The sequence below is a fragment of the Gossypium arboreum genome, chromosome 11 (assembly GCF_025698485.1).
Source record: "Gossypium arboreum isolate Shixiya-1 chromosome 11, ASM2569848v2, whole genome shotgun sequence".
In the NCBI taxonomy this organism is placed as follows: Eukaryota; Viridiplantae; Streptophyta; class Magnoliopsida; order Malvales; family Malvaceae; genus Gossypium; species Gossypium arboreum.
In genome coordinates, this window is record NC_069080.1 from 126,224,634 (window position 1) to 126,247,477 (window position 22,844).

The following is a 22,844-nucleotide window of genomic DNA, read 5'->3' on the forward strand; positions in this document are numbered from 1 at the left end:
TTTTATCATAAATTGTATATGTAATAGATTTTTTTAAAAATAATTATATAAATAACTTCAAAAGAAAATATATGTATAAAATTAATGATGTATATAGATCAAACATAAGCTCCAATATATATGTATATATATAATAATAATTTACATAATGCATGAAACATGTAGGATTTTCCTTTAAACAACAAAATTATATAATAAAATAGGTGAATAAATTTAAAAGAAATTATATGTGTAAAATAGCATGAAATTAATAACATATATATAGAATAAAATTAATTTTATCACGAATTATATACATATAAAATGTATAAGTACATTTCTATAACGTATTATACAAAATGTTAAAATGATATGCTATAAAAATTTTACAATAATGACTTTAAAACAAAATACAATTATTAAAGTAGCTCAAAATATAAAAATAATTAAACAAGAATTTAAAACAATAAATATGAAATGAAGTTTAAAAATGATGAAAAAACTTAATTAAAATAAAATTAAAATAAAAGGGATAATTTACAAATTTTGAAATTAAATTGAGGACTAACGAGCAATGCGCGCAAAATTCCAGGGACTAAAGATGGATGTGTTCCAGGCCCCAAAACACAGCGCTGAGATGCGGACTAAAATATAAACATGCGCAAACTACAGAGCCAAATTTAAAAATGAAGTAAAACACATTAGGCGCAATTGAGTGCTCGTGCAAAAAGGGAGGACCTTGCGCGCAATTATCCCTCTCCGTAGAAATGCGCGGATCCTAGGGGCAAAGGATCGGATCGGGTCGGGTTGGCTCTACACGACACCGTTTTGGAGCCACTGAAACAGGCTCGAAACGGCATCGTATTTGGTCCTTTATAAGGGGTAAAATCGAATCATTTGGCCAACAATCCTAGCTTTTTCTTTTCTCCTTTAGTCGAACCCTAAATCACCACTCAAACCGCCGATTCTCATCCCCCAAACAACAACCCACACATTCAAGCCTAGGGGACGACTTTTCAGCCTTGAGATCTCCTCTTGGCTTTGATTTAAGCAAAAGGAAATCTATAGCGTATTTACAAGGTAAGACCCTCATTCTTTTTTTCCTTTTTTATTTTTGCTTTCGAATACAAAAACAACAAATCCAAAAGAATGAAGCCGAAAAAAAATAAAGTATCCAGAGATTTGAACCGGAAATCACCTTTTGATTTTGGTGGCCTTCTGTTTATTTCAGTATGCGTAAAAATTTACAGTGTACACTCGGTGGCTTTTATAGCCGGAAAATTTCCATTATATTTTGTTGCTTCTCGTGTATTCTTTTGCTATGTTTGTTTTTCCTTCTCGCAGGTTCTGTTGACGTGAAGGCGTACGGAGAAGAAACCACTTGTGGGGAGGCCATTCGTGAGAGACCACTCGTGGGAGCCCGATCCTCTGGCGCTGTTCTAGCGCATTCCAGAAGTTTCTGGTGTTCTCGGGCTGCTGAGTTTCTTTGGGTCCTGTTGGGTCTCAGGTTTGGGCTATTGGAGTCGAGTTTAGGGTTTGGGCCGTTGTGACTAGGTCTAGGTTTATTGGATCAATTTTGATGTTTGATGTTTGGGTTTGGTTTGGTTTTATTATTTTTTTTAGGTTTCAATTTGGGCCAATATTTTGTAATCTGGACTAATGCTTTATTTTTGTTTTGGGCTAATAGTAGATGTAAATGGAGTTTTATTTATTGGTTTTGTTTTGAATTTATTTTATTGATTTTTTGATAACTTTATGGGCCCGGGTGAAATTGGCCTTCTACAACACTTGCATCACTACTCCTTTTCTTCTCTATCTCTACCTCTTACACTCTTTTGCTTATGACTTTCTCTTACATCATAGCAAGAATAAAAGCTCTCAACCCTATTTATAGAGTTTAATGGCCGTTAAATTGTTAATACATGTCAACATCATTACCATTGATTTTACAAATATCTAATAGCTAGAACGTTCATCCCTAATCTAGAATATCTAGTCTTTTAGATAATATCCTATTTCTTTGTTTTATATTTTAAAATCTTTCCAATAAAATATCTATTAAATGATAAATTTAGATTTTATCTAGAAGTTGTGTTTGCTTTTAAAATTTCTCATCCCGCGACACAAATTGACTAAACACCCTTACTTGGGCTCTTTCTTGACCAAGCCTTTTTTGCCAATCCTCCTCTTCATTGACAAACTGAACGAAGGCTTTGTTAATGTCCTTCAGATGCAATGCTGAAAGCACAAGTATGTTAATCTTAATTCTTGTCCATTCCCCATCCAAGAGGTTTCCCAGAACCTCTCTCTCTCTTGTTCGTTGAGAAGTAGCAAGTCTGCGAACAATATTAGTAGATCTGTGTTCTTGCTTCCTTGTAGAGCTGCCTCATATGCATTTTGAACTTTCCCTCACCAAAAATATGTTATATTTTATCTTTCTTTAGTAAAAAGATGATAATGATGTGGAATTTTTTCCATTCAGAAAAGTCGGAAGAAGGGAGATTGAACCAAGAAATAAAGGTGACAAGGGAGGAAGGGAAGAAAGGTGAAAAACAAAATCTAAGGAAAATGGTTATATAACAGTTCGCACACAAATTTCAGATTAATATTTTAAGATTTAATTAGGGTTTAATACTTATTGTTTAGAATTTAATTTTATATTTCTTTGTTTCTTTAATTTTTTATAATTGTTAGTAAATAAATTTAGGGTTTAAAGTGTAAAATTTATTATTTTAAAATTTTATAAAAATATTTAATTAATTTGTCGAAATATATATTATAAGCGAAATATAGGAAGTCTTTCCCAAAATCTAATCATATATATATTAAACGCCCCATGATACTACCGTAAGTCCCATTAAGACTTAAATTTAGATTGGAGTGTAAAATTCACAATCTTTTAATCTAGTGTGTTGATATCTTCTTAGATTGGATTCGATCTAAATTTGGATTCATCGAATCAATTTTACATTACTTTTTTTCTATTAAAGTACTCGAAGTTCTTTATATTATAGGGTTGGATCAAATTAGTCCATTTATTATTAAATAGATCAATTTAAATACTATATTATTAAAAAATCAAATAAATTTAACTTGTAAAAAAATAATAGTTACTGAATAAAAATATCTTGAAAATTGTATTCTTCCAAATGTAGTTTGATTTCAAATAAAAGATTTTATTTTAAAAATCATAAAAACTTTAAAATATTACCTCTGTTAAAAAATAAATGTTAAACCTATTTCAATTTGGTTTTATTTGATTCTTTTTAGTAGTATAAGAACTAAATTGATCCATTTAATAATAGAGAGATTTATTTGATCAGATTTACAGGGACCTTTGGGTACATTCACCCTTTTTTTCCAAACGAACGTCCATGAAAGAAAACATGCATTCGTGATTTAGCTCTTCAGTAGCCTTTCAAACTAGAAGGCTTCAGCTCAAATTAACTCTCACAATCCTACAGTTCATTTAAATTTGATTGTTATTTCCCTTGATTGATCTAACTACTCATTCAATTTGTCACGTCAATGTTTTCCTCGGTAGACTGAATACAACTATTATGTATTCTATTGGTCCTTCCAACTGTATGTCATTCAACACCGAATTAATAAATTCATTTTGACTTATGTCTATACGACTTTATGAGATGACAATATCTCTCTAAACAGAAGAAATAACAAATATTAGAATGAAAGTTTTTAAGTATGATTTTGGATCTCACGAGTCTCTCCTGAATTAAGTATTGGTCTAAAGCTAGATTGATATTTTGTTACTCATGAAAATAAACATATTCAATGAAAAATTTTAACAAAGATCAAGTTAAAATAAAAATAAATTGAAAGAAGAAAAAGTAAGATTGCCCAGTCCAAAAGAAAGAAACAAACTAGAGATTTGCAATTGCAATTGATTACCAAAATCAAAGTACAAGGGTTGCGTCTCCCTCATGCGCATATATATATATATATATATATATATATATATATAATCCTACTCCAACTCTTTAATATAGTATTAAAAATACTAGCAAATTAAAAGTAGAAAATTAAAATATATATTATTTTTAAAATAAATTATTGAAATAAAAATTCTCAAAATAGATCTTTGTCCATGGGTCCAAAGCTTTTATGATAACCTGCCGTCTCGATTTTACTTTTCAATTTTACTTTTGTACCTAATAAAAAATAAAATAATAAGGTAAAAGTTGATACCATCTCATTTAAGAATTTATCAAAATTAAACGCAATGCATATGTCATTTCAAATTCTCTCTAATTAGCCAATGCTTGCCCTCAAGCATTTTATTCTTTTTCCAATCCAAGCATACTAATATCATCCAAGTCAGTCTAATTCCTACAATCATCAATTCAATCAAGTAAATATACATTGGTAAAACTTCAATCCACAACAGTCTCCCATAAGCTAATATGTCTATCCGCAATTCAATTGAGCACACAATTATCATATTATCTCATAATTAGAATCCACAATATTGGTTCAAGTTAAAATGTCAAGTCACCAAACTTATCAAAAATTCATAGCCATAAACAACCCTTTGTTTAATTTCTCGTGTTCTCTCTCTCTCTCTCTCTCTCTAAACGAAGGAAATGAAATATTTATCTAGAGTGTCGCTAAATCTTTTTACACGAAGAAGGATGACAACCTAAGCACCCCACCTCGGCTACTCTATTTGTCACATCTCTAAATGGCTATTAGTTCTACTCATAACTATTAAGACCAGTGGAGTAAGTGAATGACTTCGAACGTCACTCAATTTTTTTATGCGAAGATAGATGACAACCCAAACACCTAACCTCCGTTACTCAATCAATTACAATTCTAAGATTTTACTTTTAATCTAAATAGTTAGTTGGGTATTTGTTGATTTTTTTATTTTTTATTTTATTTTTCAATTTTATTAATCTAAACAAGTGCCTTTATTTAATGTTGTTGGCTCAACAAGGCCCATCATTCTATTCAAATCAGATTTCTAATCCTATTTTCTCTCACTCTTGAAGTTTCATCATTGGGCATTCTCTTTTCCCTTAGTGCTTGAGAGGCTTTAGTGCCTCCATCTCATTGTCAACTTGTAACAATATGATTTTAAGTGTTGTCAAAAAATGTGGTTGCAGAACCCTATTTTTATAAATCGAGTCTGTAAACATAAAATATAAACATTAATGAAATTAGTATAAATATATATTGAAGTTCGGTTAAGTAATTTAATCGAGAAAACCATTAATTACAGCATAGGGATTAAATTGTAAAAGTCCAATCGCTATTGAGTTTTAATTTAAAAATACTTGAGGACCAAGATAACAATTATTTAAAGGACCAAAATGGTTAATAAACCAATTTTAATCATGAAATAGTGGAGAATGATGATGGGTTACACTTAAATTAATTTATGATTAAAATGTGTAAGTTAATCTCTTGATTAACTAAAACAAGATTAATTAAACTAAATTAACATTAATTAAAGTGTATATATGTGTGTATTTTAGTGGAAAGAAAGATGAAAAGAAACATCCTCATCATCTTCCTCCACCGTCCACCAAAGTAAGAAAGAAAGAAATGCTTCAAACCATTCCAACATTCGACTATTAATCAAGTAAGGTCCTTAAGCTATTTTTATTTTTATTTTTATTTTTATGGAATTTGAATCATGAGAGCTTGATTCAACTCTCTCGTGTATCAATTTGTTCAATTTTTTAGTTTCTAGAATTTTTCCATTAAAATGAAATTGATGAAATTTAGCTTGATTTGATGAAATTGGTAGTTAGAAAGCTTAATTATGTTAAAGACTAAATTGGAAATTAAATTAGGCTTGTTAGATAACTTTGTATCATTAAGGACTAAATTGAAAAATATCATGATATTATACTATAGATGAAAAGAATAGGGTCTCTAATGAAAGAATGTGAAATTGGATTTTAATACGATGTTAGACATAAAAAAATATGTGTCTCCCGAGTATAGGGACTAAATTGAATAAAATAAAAATTATGTTGGCTATGTATTTTAATGTGAATTGAATATAAATTGATATTGTTTTTATTCTTGAATTATTGAACATAGCTAAATATGACGTCGAGATGTCGCGAGAGAAAGGAAAGGCAAGAGTTTTAGACAAGTAGCAGAACTATTCGTTTGAACTTTTATGATTCGAGTTCAATATATATATACATACATATATACATTATTATTGTCTATTGGTTATTAAGGTAAGTTTATTTGTTGTCTTATGAACCAAATTATGCTTGACAGTATTGAAAGTCTAGAATTGGATTGAATTGAATATACCTTAAACAAGCTTGATATAAACTATGATGTGTATTGATTTAGTGGTTACCTACTAACTGTCTAAGGCAAAGCCGAGTTTAGTTGGCATGTCATAGGATAATCAAAATAGTGAAAATCATCATTGTTGAGCTACTTGGGTTGGTAAAATATATAGATAATGAAAGTCATCATTTTTGAGCCATCGGGGATGGTAATGTAATAGGCCCAATTTGCCCGTGCCTATAATTAACCAAAAAGCCAAAAAAATAAAAAAAATAATAAAATCAAAATAAACCAATGTCCATTTACAAAACTCCGAGCCCATAAAAGAACCCAAAACCAAAATAAAACAAAAGAATAAAAAAAACCAATGTAATAAAAGTCCATTAGTCTAAAATAGCCCATAACCCAATTAACCTAAATAATATCCGACCCAAACATTAGGTCTAAATCCTAGCCCAAATAAACTAACACCCCAGTAGGCCCAATCTCGAAATTAGCCCAAACTGTCCGGATGGGTGAAGACTCTGGAAATCCCAGGTCACCAAACCGCTACTCACGCGCATCACAGCCTCCCCGCGAGTGGCCTTCCTCCGTATAGTCGAACCTGTGAGAAGAAGCAGATTAACAGAATATGCAGCAAATTACAGTAAAGCAAATTAATTTTTCTTATTTATTTTATTCTCATTTTTCAGCTATAAAAAGCCACCGAATGTAATCTCTAAGAACTTACGCATACTGAATATGAAAAACGCACTTCGAAAACAAATCAGAAAAGGTGATTTTTGGCTTTTCCCCCGATTTGGTTCTCATTTCTTTCTTTCTTCATGATTTTCATTTATTGTATAATAAAAAAAGAAAGAAACTTATCTGTGTTTTGACGCCTTCGAATCCCTGCTTGTTTCGTCACAATCGAAACTAACTAGCGATTTGGGGCTTGCGAGCAAGACTCACGAACTTATGGTTCAATGAAGCCTTGATTGACCATTGTATGAGTCGAAAGGAGAGGCAGGAGAATAGTCGAATGAAGGACTGTCGGTCGGCCGAATATTGGAGAGAAAATTTTGTTTTTTCTTCTTTTTGAAAGCGGTCAAATGCTTCATTTAGGGTTTGTTCTTGCTATTATAGGGATCATTAGGCAACATCATTTTAGGCCAACATCAATGGCCTCAAAACGACACTGCTTAAAGAGCCCCAACCTGAACCGATCCTTTGCCCCTAGGATCAGTGCGATTCTGCGGAGAGGGGATAATTTCGCGCAAGGTCCTCCCCTTTCGCACGAGCATTCAATTGCGCCTAATGTGTTTTACTTCATTTTTAACTTTGGCTCTGTAATTTGTGCATGTTTACATTTTAGTCCGCATCTCAGTGCTGCGTTTTGGGGCCTGGAATATTTCTAGCTTTAGTCCCTGGGAATTTGCGCGCATTGCGCGTTGGTCCTCATTTTAATTTCAAAAATTTGTAAATTATCCCTTTTATTTTAATTTTATTGTCGAAACCATTTTTTAAATCGAGTTTTGGAAAATGGAAATCGACTTTAAGAAAAACAAAAACGGGAGTCGCCACCAATCTTTTTAGGTGTGAGTGGATCACCTTATAAAATGTTTTGTTTTAAAACATTAATTTTGGTCTACGAAAGTCGAGAAAACGGATTCGGGAGTCGATTACGTACGAGGAAGGGTTAGCACCCTCGTAACGCCCAAAAATTGGTACCTAATTAATTATCAAGTGTCTTTAATGTCAGAAAAAACAAAATTAAGATGCAATCCTCTTTAAAATATTTTGATTTTGAAAATTGAGATTCGCTTGTATCAAAATATTGTCACTAAGTTAGCCCCCTTTTTTTTGAAATCCCTATCTCGAAACGACAAAACGCCACATCCAATAAGTTAGGACACAACGCTTTAAAATTCCAAGACAGTTGATCGTATTTTGAAAACCTTAAAAAATTTAAAAGGATACTTGACTATTCGAACTCAACGAGAAAAGTTGCAACCCAATAAGTTAGGGCACTACTTTTTCGAAGCTTCCAAACACCAAGCATTGCCTTTTTATTTTTTGAAAACTTTGAAGTCTCGTTTTTTAAAACCGATGCATGAAGGAGCGCATTAACATAATAAAACATAACATACAAGATCGCATATTATAGTAATAGGTAAATAAAAGCATAATAACAATAACATAAATGTCATACATTAATTAATATATATATATATATAGTAGAAATATAAAAATATGGCAAATTTTAAATAAGTAAAATATACATACAAAAAAACAACATATATCAAAGAAGAATAGATAAAACATATAAATGTGTAATTCAACATATATATTAATAAACGAAAAAATGATGCATGATGTATAATTGTATAAAAACAAAACAAGACAAACAAATACAATAATATATAAAAATAATAATAATAATATAGTAACATATGTTATTAAGCAATCAACACTTTATAAAATCATGAAAATAGCATTTAATACATGGACAATTTATAATATTTTAAAAAATAAAAGGTTTAATAAAATAAAGTGAGTAATTTGGATATAAGTGTATATAATTAAAATACAATTTAGATATGGGTGATAATAATATGTTATAGATAAACTTTTAATTTTAAGATAAAATAATAAAAAAATTATGGTATTGTATTATATCAAATAATATAAACATTTAATGATACATAAAATATAATATTTAATAGTGAATTTTAAAATAGATAATATATAATAGTATATAAAAATAATAATAAATGAAATAATATATAATATATAATATAAAAATGTAAGTTTTAAAATAATGTATAATATAAATAAATAAATATATAAGATATATAAGTTAAAATATAATATATAATAATAATTTACAAATTTTGAAAATATAATAATTTAATAAATAATATATAATAAATTAAAAATAAGTTTAAAAGTATATAAAAAAGGGGTGAAATTAAAACGAATTAAAATTTATAGGGTTATTTTTTAAAGAATAGAAATCGAGGGCCACTTGGAAAACACGTTTGGATTAATGGACTCACCGGGCAATTTGCCCTAATCCCCAAAACGGCACCGTTTCCCTAGTTAAACCTTAAAAGGCCATTTAGGACTAAATTGAAATAGATACAAACTGTTAGGTCCAAATCATAAATAAAATAAAGCATGATTATAAACACACAAAAAGGTGAAAGGACTGATTGGGTAATTAACCCAATTCTCAAAAACACGCGGATCCTCCCCGGGTAATCGGGTCAATGCGCGGATCCTTAGCCTTAATACGACATCGTTTTAAGCTTATTGGATTAAGCTAAAACGGCGTCGTTCTGTTGTGGCTATATAAGCCAAACTATTGGTTTTAAATCATTTTGAATCGGTTCTGGAAAAAAAAGAAAAAAAAACTCTCTGAAAGAGAGTTGGGGAGGGGTATTCGGAGGGTCACCGGACCTCCATCTAGGGGTCTGTACTCGCTCACGCGCCCTCACCTTCTCCACCGCATACGGTGGTCGGAGGTTTAAAAACCTCACCTTTCAATGCCGATTAAAGGTATTGCTTTCTCCTTTCATTATTTGCAGTATATATACGTACATATATTTAAAAAATTTCACCTTTGTGTATTCAATCGATTGAGATGCTTGCTGTGTATATGTATGCGAGAATAAATTATTTTGCTGAATCTCTAAATTTTTATTGATTCTCTCTGTGTGTATTTTTCGGAGTGTAAGTCCCTTTACATCATTTTATTTGGGCTTTTATAGCTACTGCTTTATTACATAAACTGGGAAAGAAATCTTCGATTTCTTTCCATTTCTTGTCTACTGTATCCACCGTATCTTTGATTGTGATCTGCTGAAATCCTTTTATTTTAGTTTCTTTTTTTGTTTTTTCGTATCTGCTGCGTTTCCTTTTCTTTTGCAGGTGCTTGCGAGAAATCTGGTAGTGACGAGGGCTGGTGTAGATTCGCGCTCTGATTTCAAAAGCAGAATCACAGCGCTGCTGGAGGAGGTCACTGGAACGACGCGAGAGATGAGCAGGCGCGTCCGTTGAGATGGCTTCTGGAATCTTCCATTTGCGGCGCGAGGAGAAAGAGCTAGGGTTAAAAACCCTAGCTGGTAATTTTAAATTTCAGGCCTCTGCTATTTGGGTCTGGTTTGGGTAGGGTGTAACAGGTTTGGGCTATTTTGGGTTTGCTGTAACGGGTCTGAGGTATTTGGGCTTTGTGTTTGGGCTCTTGTAAGGACTTTATATGGACTGTTAAATAAATAAACATTTATTCATTTATTTATTTCATTTGGTTTTATTTAAGCCCGGTCAAATTTGGGCTATTACATTTATTTTAATTAAGTTTTTTTCATCATTTTTTTAAATTCATGTCACATTCATTTTTAAATTATTGTTTAATTATTTTTATATTTTGAGCTACTTTGATAATTGTGTTTTGTTTTAAAATCATTATTGTAAAATTTGTGTCATATCATTTTAACATTTGGTATAATATTTTATATAAATGTTTTTGTACATTATTATATATATATATATATAATTCATGGTAAAGTTAATTTTATTCCATGTATATTATTAATCTTATATTATTTTGTACATATAATTTCTTTTAAATTTATTCCTATATTTTATGTTATATCTTTGTTGTTTAAAGGAAAATACTACATATCCTATGTATCTATTAAATTATTATTATATATGCATATATATATTGGCACATATGTTTGATCTATATACATCACTAAATTCATATATTTTATACATATAGTTTTTCTTTGTATACATAATTATATTTTTAAAATCATTACATATATAATTCATGATAAAATTAATTTAATCTTATATGCATTATTAATTTCATGCTATTTTTACAAATAACTACTTCTAAATCTCTTTATGTAGATATATATGTTTTGTAAACCTATTATGTGTATTTCCTAAGATTATATTTTATTATGTATTTTTGCTATCCTTTCATATTTTATATATTATTTAAATTCTCCTTCATTGTATGTATTTTAACAAATGTTTTAGCACTTTGTATATTATTTGATTTAAAATCTTCATTATATAACACTTATTTTAATGATTACGTATATATCCCTAGTTTTATTACAAATTATTTCAAATTCATCAATTTATCAATTCATATATTATATATTATGTGTTCATCAATTCATCATTATTTTGAAATTGTCTTATGCCACATTGGTTTTTAATTTCCATTTTGTTTTGTATATTTTGTATTGATTGTGTTATATTAGGTTATATATTATCGTTGTATATTATTTTTTATATTGATATATCAATTGTTCTCCATCCATGCTTGGAAAGTTGGTTACATTTTTCTTAGATTTGTTATGTTTAATTGTTTGATTTGATTGGCTAAATAGGGTTATATTATCTTCAGTCTCCAAGAATTGTACTTTATGCTTATATTTTATCCCATGTTTTTATTTTTCTTTTAGTTTACAAATGTTGTATTATAATTTTCAACTTTTTAAAATCAATTGTTCTATTTTATTTCAAGTAAATTTAAGGCGTTTTGAACCAGTTTACAATGGTTTATTTAAAAATTTTCAAATAAGGCAATGTTCAACATTTGGAAATTCGAAGAATCGTGCCTTACCGTGCTGGGTTTCGATTCTTCATTGGACCAAATAATTGGACATCCTTTTGTAATTTTTAACGTATAAGCTTTCGGAGGTCAAAAATCAATCGTGTTTTCAAAGGTATGAAGAATCGTGTCCAATCGTGTTGGATGTGATGTTATATACCTTTAAAACGAGAGAATTTTGACGACCAACTTGAACTGCTCAAATATTTTAAAAGGAACCATATTTCAAGATTTTTTTTCTAAAATCTTAAACATAAGGACAACACTTAATCAATCTGGTACCAATTTTTGGATGTAGTTAGGGTGCTAACCCTTCCTCATACGTAACCGGCTCCCGAACTCATTTTTAAATTTACGTAGACCAAAATTGATTTAAATGGAATAAAATGTTTTATTAGGTGATCCAATTACACCTAAACAAAAAGATTGGTGGCGACTCTACATTTTATTTTAAAAGTCGATCCCTGTTTTTTTCCCTAAAAATAAAAAGGGTTTCGACAGGTAGAATATCGAAATAATAAGAATTATCATTGTCGAGCCTCCCAGGATGGTAAAATATGTATCTAGTGAAAACTATTATTGTCAGGCCACCTGAGATGGTAGAATAAACAGTTGGTAAAAGTCACCATTTTCGCCATCTAGGATGGTAGAACATTCAAAATTTAAAAGTCATTATTTTCGGGAAACTCGGGATGGCAAGAGTAAAGTAAAGGCTATGGAATGTTGATGAAATCGATAGAACATGTATTCATACATATGAAGATGCATATGTTTGTTTATTTCGTACGTAGGTAATAGTAGACCTTAAAGATGCAAGAAGTGTTTCAATATCAAACTACAACCCTCGACTCAAGAATGTTTGTATAACCTTAATTATTATGTTTTCAATAAATGACATGTACTTAAGTTTTAAGTCGATTTTGTATAGTGTGTGACCTTTTTGTCAATTGGGATATAGCAAAGTTTGAATTGAATATAAGAAAATGACATTATATATGGTATTTTTATACCACTAAATGTAACACCCCAAAATCAGCCTAGACGTTATGGCCGAATCCGGTAATGTTACGATGAAGCGTTTTGAAACAGTGTTATTTCGATAAGGCTTTATATAGTTGTTCGATAAATCATCCGAGTATTATAACTATTACTGAAAGCATTATTTAATTAATTCATTTTCCAAAACATAATTTACAACGGAAGCCTTAGAAACCGTTATATTTTGGAAATTCAGTTTGCATTTTCGAAAAAATCTTTATTTTCATAAAACCATGATTTTAGTCAAACGTCGTAATAAAAGTTAAAACGCATCCAAAACCAAAATAAAAATCAAATAGTCCAGAGAGTCCAATAATTACGAAACTCTCAGAAAATAATCCTTAAATTAAATAAAAACCGTTATTTAAAATAGTTTACAAACTCATGGTTACCTTGAGACTCCGTCACACCAAACCGCCTAAGTCCGTGGATTACTTGAATAGAACAGACAAACAAATGTGAGTTTTTGTAAACTCAATGTGTAACCCAACAGAAATAGACATGAAACATACATAGATTTTAATGGTCAGTCAGATACAAATTTGGACCTAAGTCCATAGCAAATACAGTTATTAGAATCAGATAAGCAGAACAGATATAGCGATTTCTACCTTCATCCTCTACACACCATCTCCGACCATCCCATCACACTAGGTGGGGTTAAAAACATCCACCCATCCCTACACACCATATAGTTTCGATGTGGCACATTACAGATAATATGCAGTCAAGCTGCCAAAATATAGGCGAAGTGTCGCCATACAGATCACTTCTTCCACATATACAAGACCCACCCCAATCACAAATACATAATACATATACAGAAATAATAGATTTAACATGCTTAACATGCTTGTATATAGATAACATGCATGCTTAAACAGTACAGTTAGACATACATTTAGAATCCTACTCAGATTAGCCTATCAGAATATCATAGAACATAAAATAGGGTTTGGTTAGCCCTTATCAACCCTCCAGTAGGCCACAGTCGATCAGAACGACCCATCATGGGCCCACACGCCCTTGTGGCTCACACGCCTAGATTTGCTTTGCCCGTATGGTCCACACGGCCTGGCCCAAAACCCACACACCCGTGTGGCCCATACGCCTAACTTGGCCTAGCCCGTGTTCTACACCACCACACAGCCGTGTCCTGCGAACGGCCACGCCTTCGTCAAACACACGATCGTGTCTCGCACACAGCCAGACACACGCCCATGTGGTGTTGATAGAATACTTTTTGGCTTTCGTCGAAGCTCATTTTTTAATGGTTTGGGTATACATCTGATTCAATTTTTCTGCGAATGTAACCTCGAGGCTTTCGAAACCTAAAACAGAGTACCCAACAACGATTTAAAAGATCGATTAATGAATTCAAAAATGAAAATCCAACACGAAACCGACCTACCGCCGACGACAACCACTGTTAACGCGTACTAAGCCGTTGGAGACTAACTACAGGTTCCCCATCAATTCCTATGCAAAACATTATCAAAGAATTACTTTCCTTCTACATTACCCCATTAATGAAAATCCCCACAAACATCAAAATCCCAAATTAACCAAACTAAAACTTACAGTTAAACGAAACCCCATTTACCAAAAACGCACGATGAACACCAAAATATCGAGATACAAAATTACGACAGCAGATAGAAAGAAAAACATAATCATCAAAAAGAAGAGGAAGAAGAAAGTAGCAGAGAACAAAGAAAATTAATGTCAAATTTGTTTTGGGGAATTTGGAAGAGAGAGAAAAGAAAATAATAAATAATCAAATAATACATCAACAACTCCCCCAAATTCCTCCCCACTAACCCACTAACACTCAACTATCTCATAATCCTAGTCCTACCCAACCTCTAACAACCACTCGAAACAAAAATTAACACCCTTGCTCCGCAGGGATTCGAAATGACTATTAAAGACATTAGATTAGAAATGACAATGTATTTATGTTATATTATTTAATATAAAACATAAATTAAAATTATATTTTTATAAAATGATAATTAAAATATTAAAATCATATACAATAAAATTTAAATATTTTTAAATTATAGTCATAATAAAATATCAAAATATTTTTCAAATTATATTTAAATCAAATAATAAAATATAAATTAAATTGTATTTATACTAAATTTATAATTTTATAATGAAAATTAAATTATATTAAATAATGACATATTAAACTTATGTTATGTGTATTAAATAAAATAAATAATAAAGGAAGAGTTGGAGGGGTAAAATAATAATTACCCTTATTTTTGGACTTTCAAATCAGTCTACTAGAGCTTTTAACTCCAGCCAATATTTTGGGTAACAATGAGGTGAGAAATGCTTACTGATGTGCTTGCCAAACACCACAACTGGAGCTGCATTTCAGTTCAAATTTTTTTATTCTTTATCTCACCACACTGAGCTTACTGGTGATCCAAAGAGGCCCTGAGCTTGTTAACTCACCCTTCTGTGTTTGACCTTTCGGGTAATCTGCAAGTTTAGGGCTAAACAACGTATGGGAGCTCAGATTGTTTTATCGGTTAATAAAATAAGATAGTTTATGTTTTAACTATTTTGGACTGTAAATTTATTTTTAGACCTTTTTTTTTGTCGATTTTTGAGTATTTTTAACGTAAAAATGCAAAATGACATGGATTAAGAAACTAAAATTCGATTTTTAAACTAAAACTCTGAAGATTTTCTACTACAAAATTAAGTAATCTCTAACGTGTTTTTTGGTAAATAAATAAATAGTTTTAACAAATGTTTGTCTTAAATTTGGAAATGATTTGCCAAAATTAATACTTCAATACTTTCTAACAGACGATTTTGAATTCAAATTTTGAGTTTGAAACAAGTGTTTTCGGACTTACATTTTTCTAAACATTTGTGAGAGTTTTGTCAAATATTATATGCTTTCGAAATGCGCCCTAAGGAGGATTAAATCAAAAGTTTTTAAACAAGCTAATGTAATCCCTTAAAATATAGTCATAACATCTAGATCGAGTTTAGAATGTTACAATAATAATATAAAAATTACATGTAAAATTAGCATTATATATATATATATATATATATATATATATATATAAACAATGACACCGTAAGTGAAAATCTATGTTTGATCCTAACAATTGTCGAATCCACCTGAAACATGTAAAAGGGAAAAAAGTAAGATGATGGTAGCATAAATGACATCAATGAAGTGAGGGCATCACAAATTTATAATGTTTGGTTGCTGTTTGGTGAAAGCAAAATCTCCACTTGACTTGGGAAAGCAAAATCTCCACTTGACTTGGGGTCAACATTATATATTTTCCTCTGTAAATTAGATAAATAGATGTAATAAAAGAGACAATAGCAATAACTGCTTTCTTTTTCTTTTGTGGAAAATATGATCCTAAAAGCAAAGTTAGTTAGTGCGCTCAATATAAAGAATTTATTAATTTTGGTTTAAATGAATGTATGTGAGTTTGAAATGTTATTATATAAAATTTTTGATTCAATGTAAAAATTATTTATTAATTAAATAATTTTTATTTATTATAAGACATATTATATCAATACTTTTATTTTTTAACATTAAAATTAATTGTAACCTTGTACTCTCTCGGGTCAAAAACAAATTATCACAGAAAAAAATTGAGTTCTTATCTCAAATTTATTAGCGACACAATTAACATAACAAAATTTACACAAATATAAAATAATTTAAATATAATTATAATATGATAAAATATACATACATAAATTACAAAATTATATAACATGAAGTTACTGACATTATTTCATCATTTCTACTTTTTCATCAGTAATATTCACTTTTACCCTTTTTCTAATTTTTTTTTCATCCACAAAAAACTTGAAATTGGGCTATAAATAGGAGTGGAGAGAGGAGACCAAGTAAACCTACATGGCTAAATCCAAAATGAAGCCGCTGTTTCTTTTAGTTTGTGTTCTCTTAGCTTCCTCTTTCTTTATTCCCATGTCTGCCATGCCTATCCAGAACCAATCCTTGGGTAAGATTCAGCTGCTAGTCTTTATGTTTATATATAGGACATCCATATATATATATATATATATATATAGAATTAACAATATGCATGGGTGGACATAATATATGATTGTTGCAGGTGGAAAACGCAATGAAATTGGATGTGGTCGTGGAATGAAATGCATACCAAAGGCAGCGCCTCGTAAGTGTAAAAGTCCTTACAGCAAGTCATGCAACCCGCCCTGAATGTGGTAGAAAATAAAGCTATGGACCTATGGATGCTATGTTATTATGTCTATGCCTATGGATATGGATATGGGTAAAGTTATGCTAATAATAAATTAACAAATAAATAAAGTTTCCCCCATGCCTCATGGCCCATGGCAATGACCACATCATCATCAATGAAGTTCTTGCAATGATCGTATCATTACTTTCATGACTACTAGTTTGTATGTGTTATGTTTAATAAATTATGGAGTCCTTTTATGTTGAGAAATATCAAGTACTACTTTTTTTGTGATATGTTTATGTTCAAGAAATTATTGTTGGTGATGTTAAAGAAGAACAGAGAACAGGAAGCAAAAACGTGCAGCAAAGAAGCTGTTAGCTCTTTCATTCAACCAGAAAATAATATATTTAAAATCAAATGTGTCGAAACCATTTTTTTTTAAAAATGGCGGTCGATTTGGATTTTAAAAAATGAAAACGGAAAAAAAAGGGAGTCGCCACCAATCTTTTTTGATGAGGTGTGATCGAGTCATCTCGTAAAAGTGGTTGTTTTTAATAAATGGTTTGATTTATTTAAACAACGATTTTGGTCCACGAAATTAAAAAAAACAGGTTCGGGAGTTGGTTACGCACGAGGAAGGATTAGCACCCTCGTAACGCCCAAAATTGGTACCTAGTTGATTAATTAGTGTCTTAGTGTTGAAAATTGAAAACTTGAAAGACTTTAAAATACGATTCCTCTTTTTGTAACAAACACTCGAATGTTAAAGACCTTCTCGTCTCGAAGTAATAAAATGTCACATCCAGTAAGTTAGGACACGACATCTCGAACTTTTGAGAATGAGTTTGCCTTTTATTTTAAATTCGTGTATTTTAACTCTTTTTTTAAAAAGGATATTCGATTATTTAGGGTAAACGAGGAAGATCCAAACCCAGTAAGTTAGGGCACAATTTCTCGAACTTCTAAATACCGAATAGTGCCTTTATTTGTAAAAAATCTTATCTCGAGGTAACAAGATGTCATATCCAGTAAGTTAGGGTACAACACCTCGTATCTCCGAGAATAAGCATTTTATTCAAAACTCGTATTGTGATTTTAAAAAAATATTCCGTTATTTAGATTAAATGAGAAAAATCGAAACCCAGTAAGTTAGGGCATGATTTTCTCGAATTTCTAAATACGAAATATTACTTTTTTGAAAGAATTATTTTTATTGGGTAAAGGTTAAAGAAAAAATAATAAATAAATTACGGTATTAACAAGCATAGTGGGATAATAATAAATATGTAATGTAAATGACAATAATAAGAATAGAAATAAAGAAGTAAAACCAAGCAGGCAATGTAGAAAAGATGGGTAAAAATAAATAATAAATAGATAAAAATGATAGAAATAAAATAAAAAAGAAACCTAATAGTATATACATGAAATAGTGGAAAATAATAATAATACTTATAATAATAATAACATCAAAAATATTAATATTAACAATACTAATAAATACAATAGTAAAAGAGGATAATAGTAAACATAATGATAATAATAATAATTTATGAAAATAAAAGAAAATGATAATAGTTTACAAATAATAATGATCTATTATTAATAATAATGATGCAAGAATAAAAAGAAAAATAACAAAAATATCAATACATTATTAAGAATCATAAAAATAAAAACAATATGTTAATAGTGATAATGGTAAAAAGGAAAATAGAAATGATAATAATAATAATAATAATAAAGTAGAAAATAATATTACATTAATAAGAAAATAATAATCTAATAATGATAATATAAAATATAATAAATAATAATAGAAAAGGAGTAAAACATAAAAATATAATGATAATAATGGTAGTAATAAAAGTAATAATACTAATGATAGCAGCAAATATAATTGTAATAATAATAATAATAATAACAATAATTTGGATAATAAAATAGCAAAAATGACTAAAAGGGATTAAATCGAACTTGAAGCAAAAGTTGTAACGCCCCAATTTTCGGGAATCCTGTGAATGTTGGCATAGGTTTAATTACGTTAGTGGGCCTTTAGAAAGCTCAAGCTTAAGATAGAACCCGACAATTTTAGTTAATTTTTGTTCCATAAGAAAAAGGGGGTGAAATTATGAAATAGGACCTATGTGAAAATGTTTGAAAATGCTATAGGCTAAATTGAAGTGGCCAAATAAATAGGAGTGCAAAATAGGAGGATTTGCATGACAAACCTCCCATTTTACATGTAGTGGCTGGTCATCATGTTGTTGTAGACAAAATGTGCACTTGATATCCATAATTTATGGTACAAATTGACACAAATTGATAATGGGTTAGGTAAATGTTCCATGATAATGAGTTAGGTAAATGTTCCATGATAATGGGTTAGGTAAATGTTCCATGATAATGAGTTAGATAAATGTTCTATGATGGGAATTTCATATCTTTTGTATTAAAGAATTAATTGGATGAAATATGAAGTTTTATTAAAAGAAAAAGGGGTGAAAAGAACAAAGTTTTGTCCATCTTTGTTCATCATAGCTGAAAGTTAGAGAAGTGAAAGGAGAGGAGAAAGCTCTTGAGTATTCGGTCATTAGGAGGAGGAAAATTGAAGGTAAGTTTTTGGTACATTGCTTCTATTTTGAGGTTCATGAGCTCATCTTGATTCTACCTTAACTCTTGAAGTATATTTTGATTTTTAGTTGTGTTGTGAGCATTTAGTCATGAATTAAAATGAAGGAAATGGTTGTTGTTTCATGTTCTTTTGATGAAAAATGGAAGATAGGTGAAATTGAGCCAAACAAATGAGCATGCATGTGCCTTAGATGCTAAAAGGAAAAATCGGCTAACATGTTGTGCTTTAAAATGATGAAATGGAGATTATACTTAAGTAAAATCATAGATATGTGATGATTGATTGGTGATATATATGTTTAAATAACAAGCATGCAAGTTAGGTGTGAAAGAGTGATTTGGTAATAAATCTACTTGGGACAACAGCAGTAACGTGACTTTGGAAAATCACCATAAATTGTGGGAGATGAGTTAGAATCTGCATAAATTATGTAATTAAAGCTTAATGAGTCTAGTTTCAAATGGAATAAACGAGAACATATTTTGAATTCTGTACAATGAGAAATTTGATTCATAATGAAGAGTGGTCAGATTAGTCAAACAGTGAAACATGGGAAGCTTTAAGAAAAATCTGGTATTGATTGGCCATACCAAAAATTCTGAAAATTTTATGGATAAAAGATATATGAGTCTAGTTTCAGGGAAAATTAACGGCACTTGATTTGGAGTTTCGTAGCTCCAGTTATAAATAATTTAGTGACTGTTGCTCAGGAAGACAGCTTGCAGTGAAATTATGATTATGTGGTAAACATTGACAAAAAATTGTTAATGAGTTGCTTATTGATTTCTTATAAACTATGATCTGTAGGTGTGGTTGGCCGAATATTGTAAGGGGTTAATACGTAGTTTGTATTTGAATAGTTAGATTAACGTGTTAGTAATCCAATTGTAGGCGGTTCGTGTGTGGATCTAACAAGACATATCGTCGCAAGCAGTGTGTAATCGACACCCTCTCATAGACTAGATTGGCAAAAGCGAAAAGCGAAATGCCGAAAAGTCGGTATTTTGGGAATTTTTGATGTCTGAATGCTTGTAAGATAGTTGGGTTTATATATTTGGTAATCTAAAGTAATAAACTCCGATGACGCGATTTCGTACATTTTGATAATTTGGGCTTAATGGGCCAAAGATCGGGTTCATGGGCCAACGGGCCCAATTGATAAGTATTGTGTAAGTGTTCGATAGTACGTAAATAGTTAGGATATGCATGAAAACCCTAAAAGTAGCTAAATTACTATAATACCCCTATGTGTGGAAAATTACTGTTATACCCCTATGTAACGCCCCAATTTTTGGGAATTCTGTGAATGTTGGCATAGGTTTAATTATGTTTGTGGGCCTCTAGAAGGCCCAAGCTTAAGATAGAACCCGGTAATTTTAGTTAATTTTTGTTCCATAAGAAAAAGGGAGTGAAATTATGAAATAGGACTTATGTGAAAATGTTTGAAAATGCTATAGGCTAAATTGAGGTGGCCAAATAAATAGGAGTGCAAAATAGGAGGATTTGCATGACAAACCTCCCATTTTACATGAAGTGGCAAGCCATCATGTTGTTGTAGACAAAATGAACACTTGATATCCATAATTTATGGTACAAATTGATACAAATTGATAATAGGTTAGGTAAATGTTTCATAATAATAGGTTAGGTAAGTGTTCCATGATAATAGGTTAGGTAAGTGTTCCATGATAATAGGTTAGGTAAATGTTCCATGATAATAGGTTAGGTAAATGTTTCATGATAATGGGTTAGGTAAATGTTTCATGATAAGAATTTCATGTCTTTTGTATTAAAGAATTAAATGGATGAAATATGAAGTTTTATTAAAAGAAAAAGGGTGAAAAGAACAAAGTTTTGTCCATCTTTGTTCATCATAGCTGAAAGTTAGAGAAGAGAAAGAGAGGAGAAAGCTCTTGAGTATTTGGTCATTAGGAGGAGGAAAATTGAAGGTAAGTTCTTGGTACCTTGCTTCTATCTTGAGGTTCATGAGTTCTTCTTGATTCTACCTTAACTCTTGAAGTATATTTTGATTTTTAGTTGTGTTGTAAGCATTTGGTCATGAATTAAAATGAAGGAAATGGTTGTTGTTTCATGTTCTTTTGATGAAAAATGGAAGATATGTGAAGTTGAGCCAAACAAATAAGCATGCATGTGCCTTAGATGCTAAAGGAAAATCGGCTAACATGTTGTGCTTTAAAATGATGAAATGGAGATTATGCTTAAGTAAAAATCATAGATATGTGATGATTGATTGGTGATATACATGTTTAAATAACATGCATGCAAGATAGGTGTATGAAAGAGTGATTTGGTAATAAATCTGTTTGGGACAGCAGCAGTAACGTGAATTTGAAAAATCACCATGAATTGTGGGAGATGAATTAGAAGCTTAATAAATTATGTAATTAAAGCTTAATGAGTCTAGTTTCAAATGGATAAACGAGAACATATTTTGAATTCTGTACAATGACAAATTTGATTCGTAATGAAGTGTGGTCAGATTAGTCAAACAGTGAAACATGGGAAACTTTGAGAAAAATCTGGTATTGATTGGCTAAACCAAAAATTCTGAAAATTTTATGGATAGAAGATATATGAGTCTATTTTCAAGGAAAATTAACGGAACTTGATTTGGAGTTTCGTAGCTCCAGTTATAAATAATTTAGTGACTGTTGCTCAGGAAGACAGCTTGCAGTGAAATTATGATTATGTGGTAAACATTGACAAAAATTTGTTAATGAGTTGCTTATTGATTTCTTATAAGCTTACTATGATCTGTAGGTGTGGTTGGCGAATATTGTAAGGGGTTAATCGTAGTTTGTATTTGAATAGTTAGATTAACGTGTTAGTAATCCAATTGTAGGCGGTTCGTGTGTGGATCTCACAAGATATCGTCGCAAATGTGTGTAACTAACACCCTCTTTCTTAGTCTAGATCGGCAAAAGTCGAAAAGCGAAATGCCGAAAACCGTATTTTGTAGATTTGCGAGTGTGCGAATGCTCGTGAGGTAAATCGATTAATGTTTTGGTAAGTTACAATGTTTGGACGCAAAGTGCATGATTTC

At 30.5% G+C, this 22,844-nt stretch overlaps 1 long non-coding RNA gene across 1 annotated transcript; it reads left to right on the forward strand.

Annotated features, from left to right (window-relative positions):
* Nucleotides 1–16,811: 16,811 nt before the first annotated feature.
* Nucleotides 16,812–17,412, forward strand: LOC128284223 (uncharacterized). The gene is made up of 2 exons (XR_008274600.1): nucleotides 16,812–16,938; nucleotides 17,053–17,412. It is a non-coding gene; the product is annotated as an uncharacterized LOC128284223 (long non-coding RNA).
* Nucleotides 17,413–22,844: the final 5,432 nt, after the last annotated feature.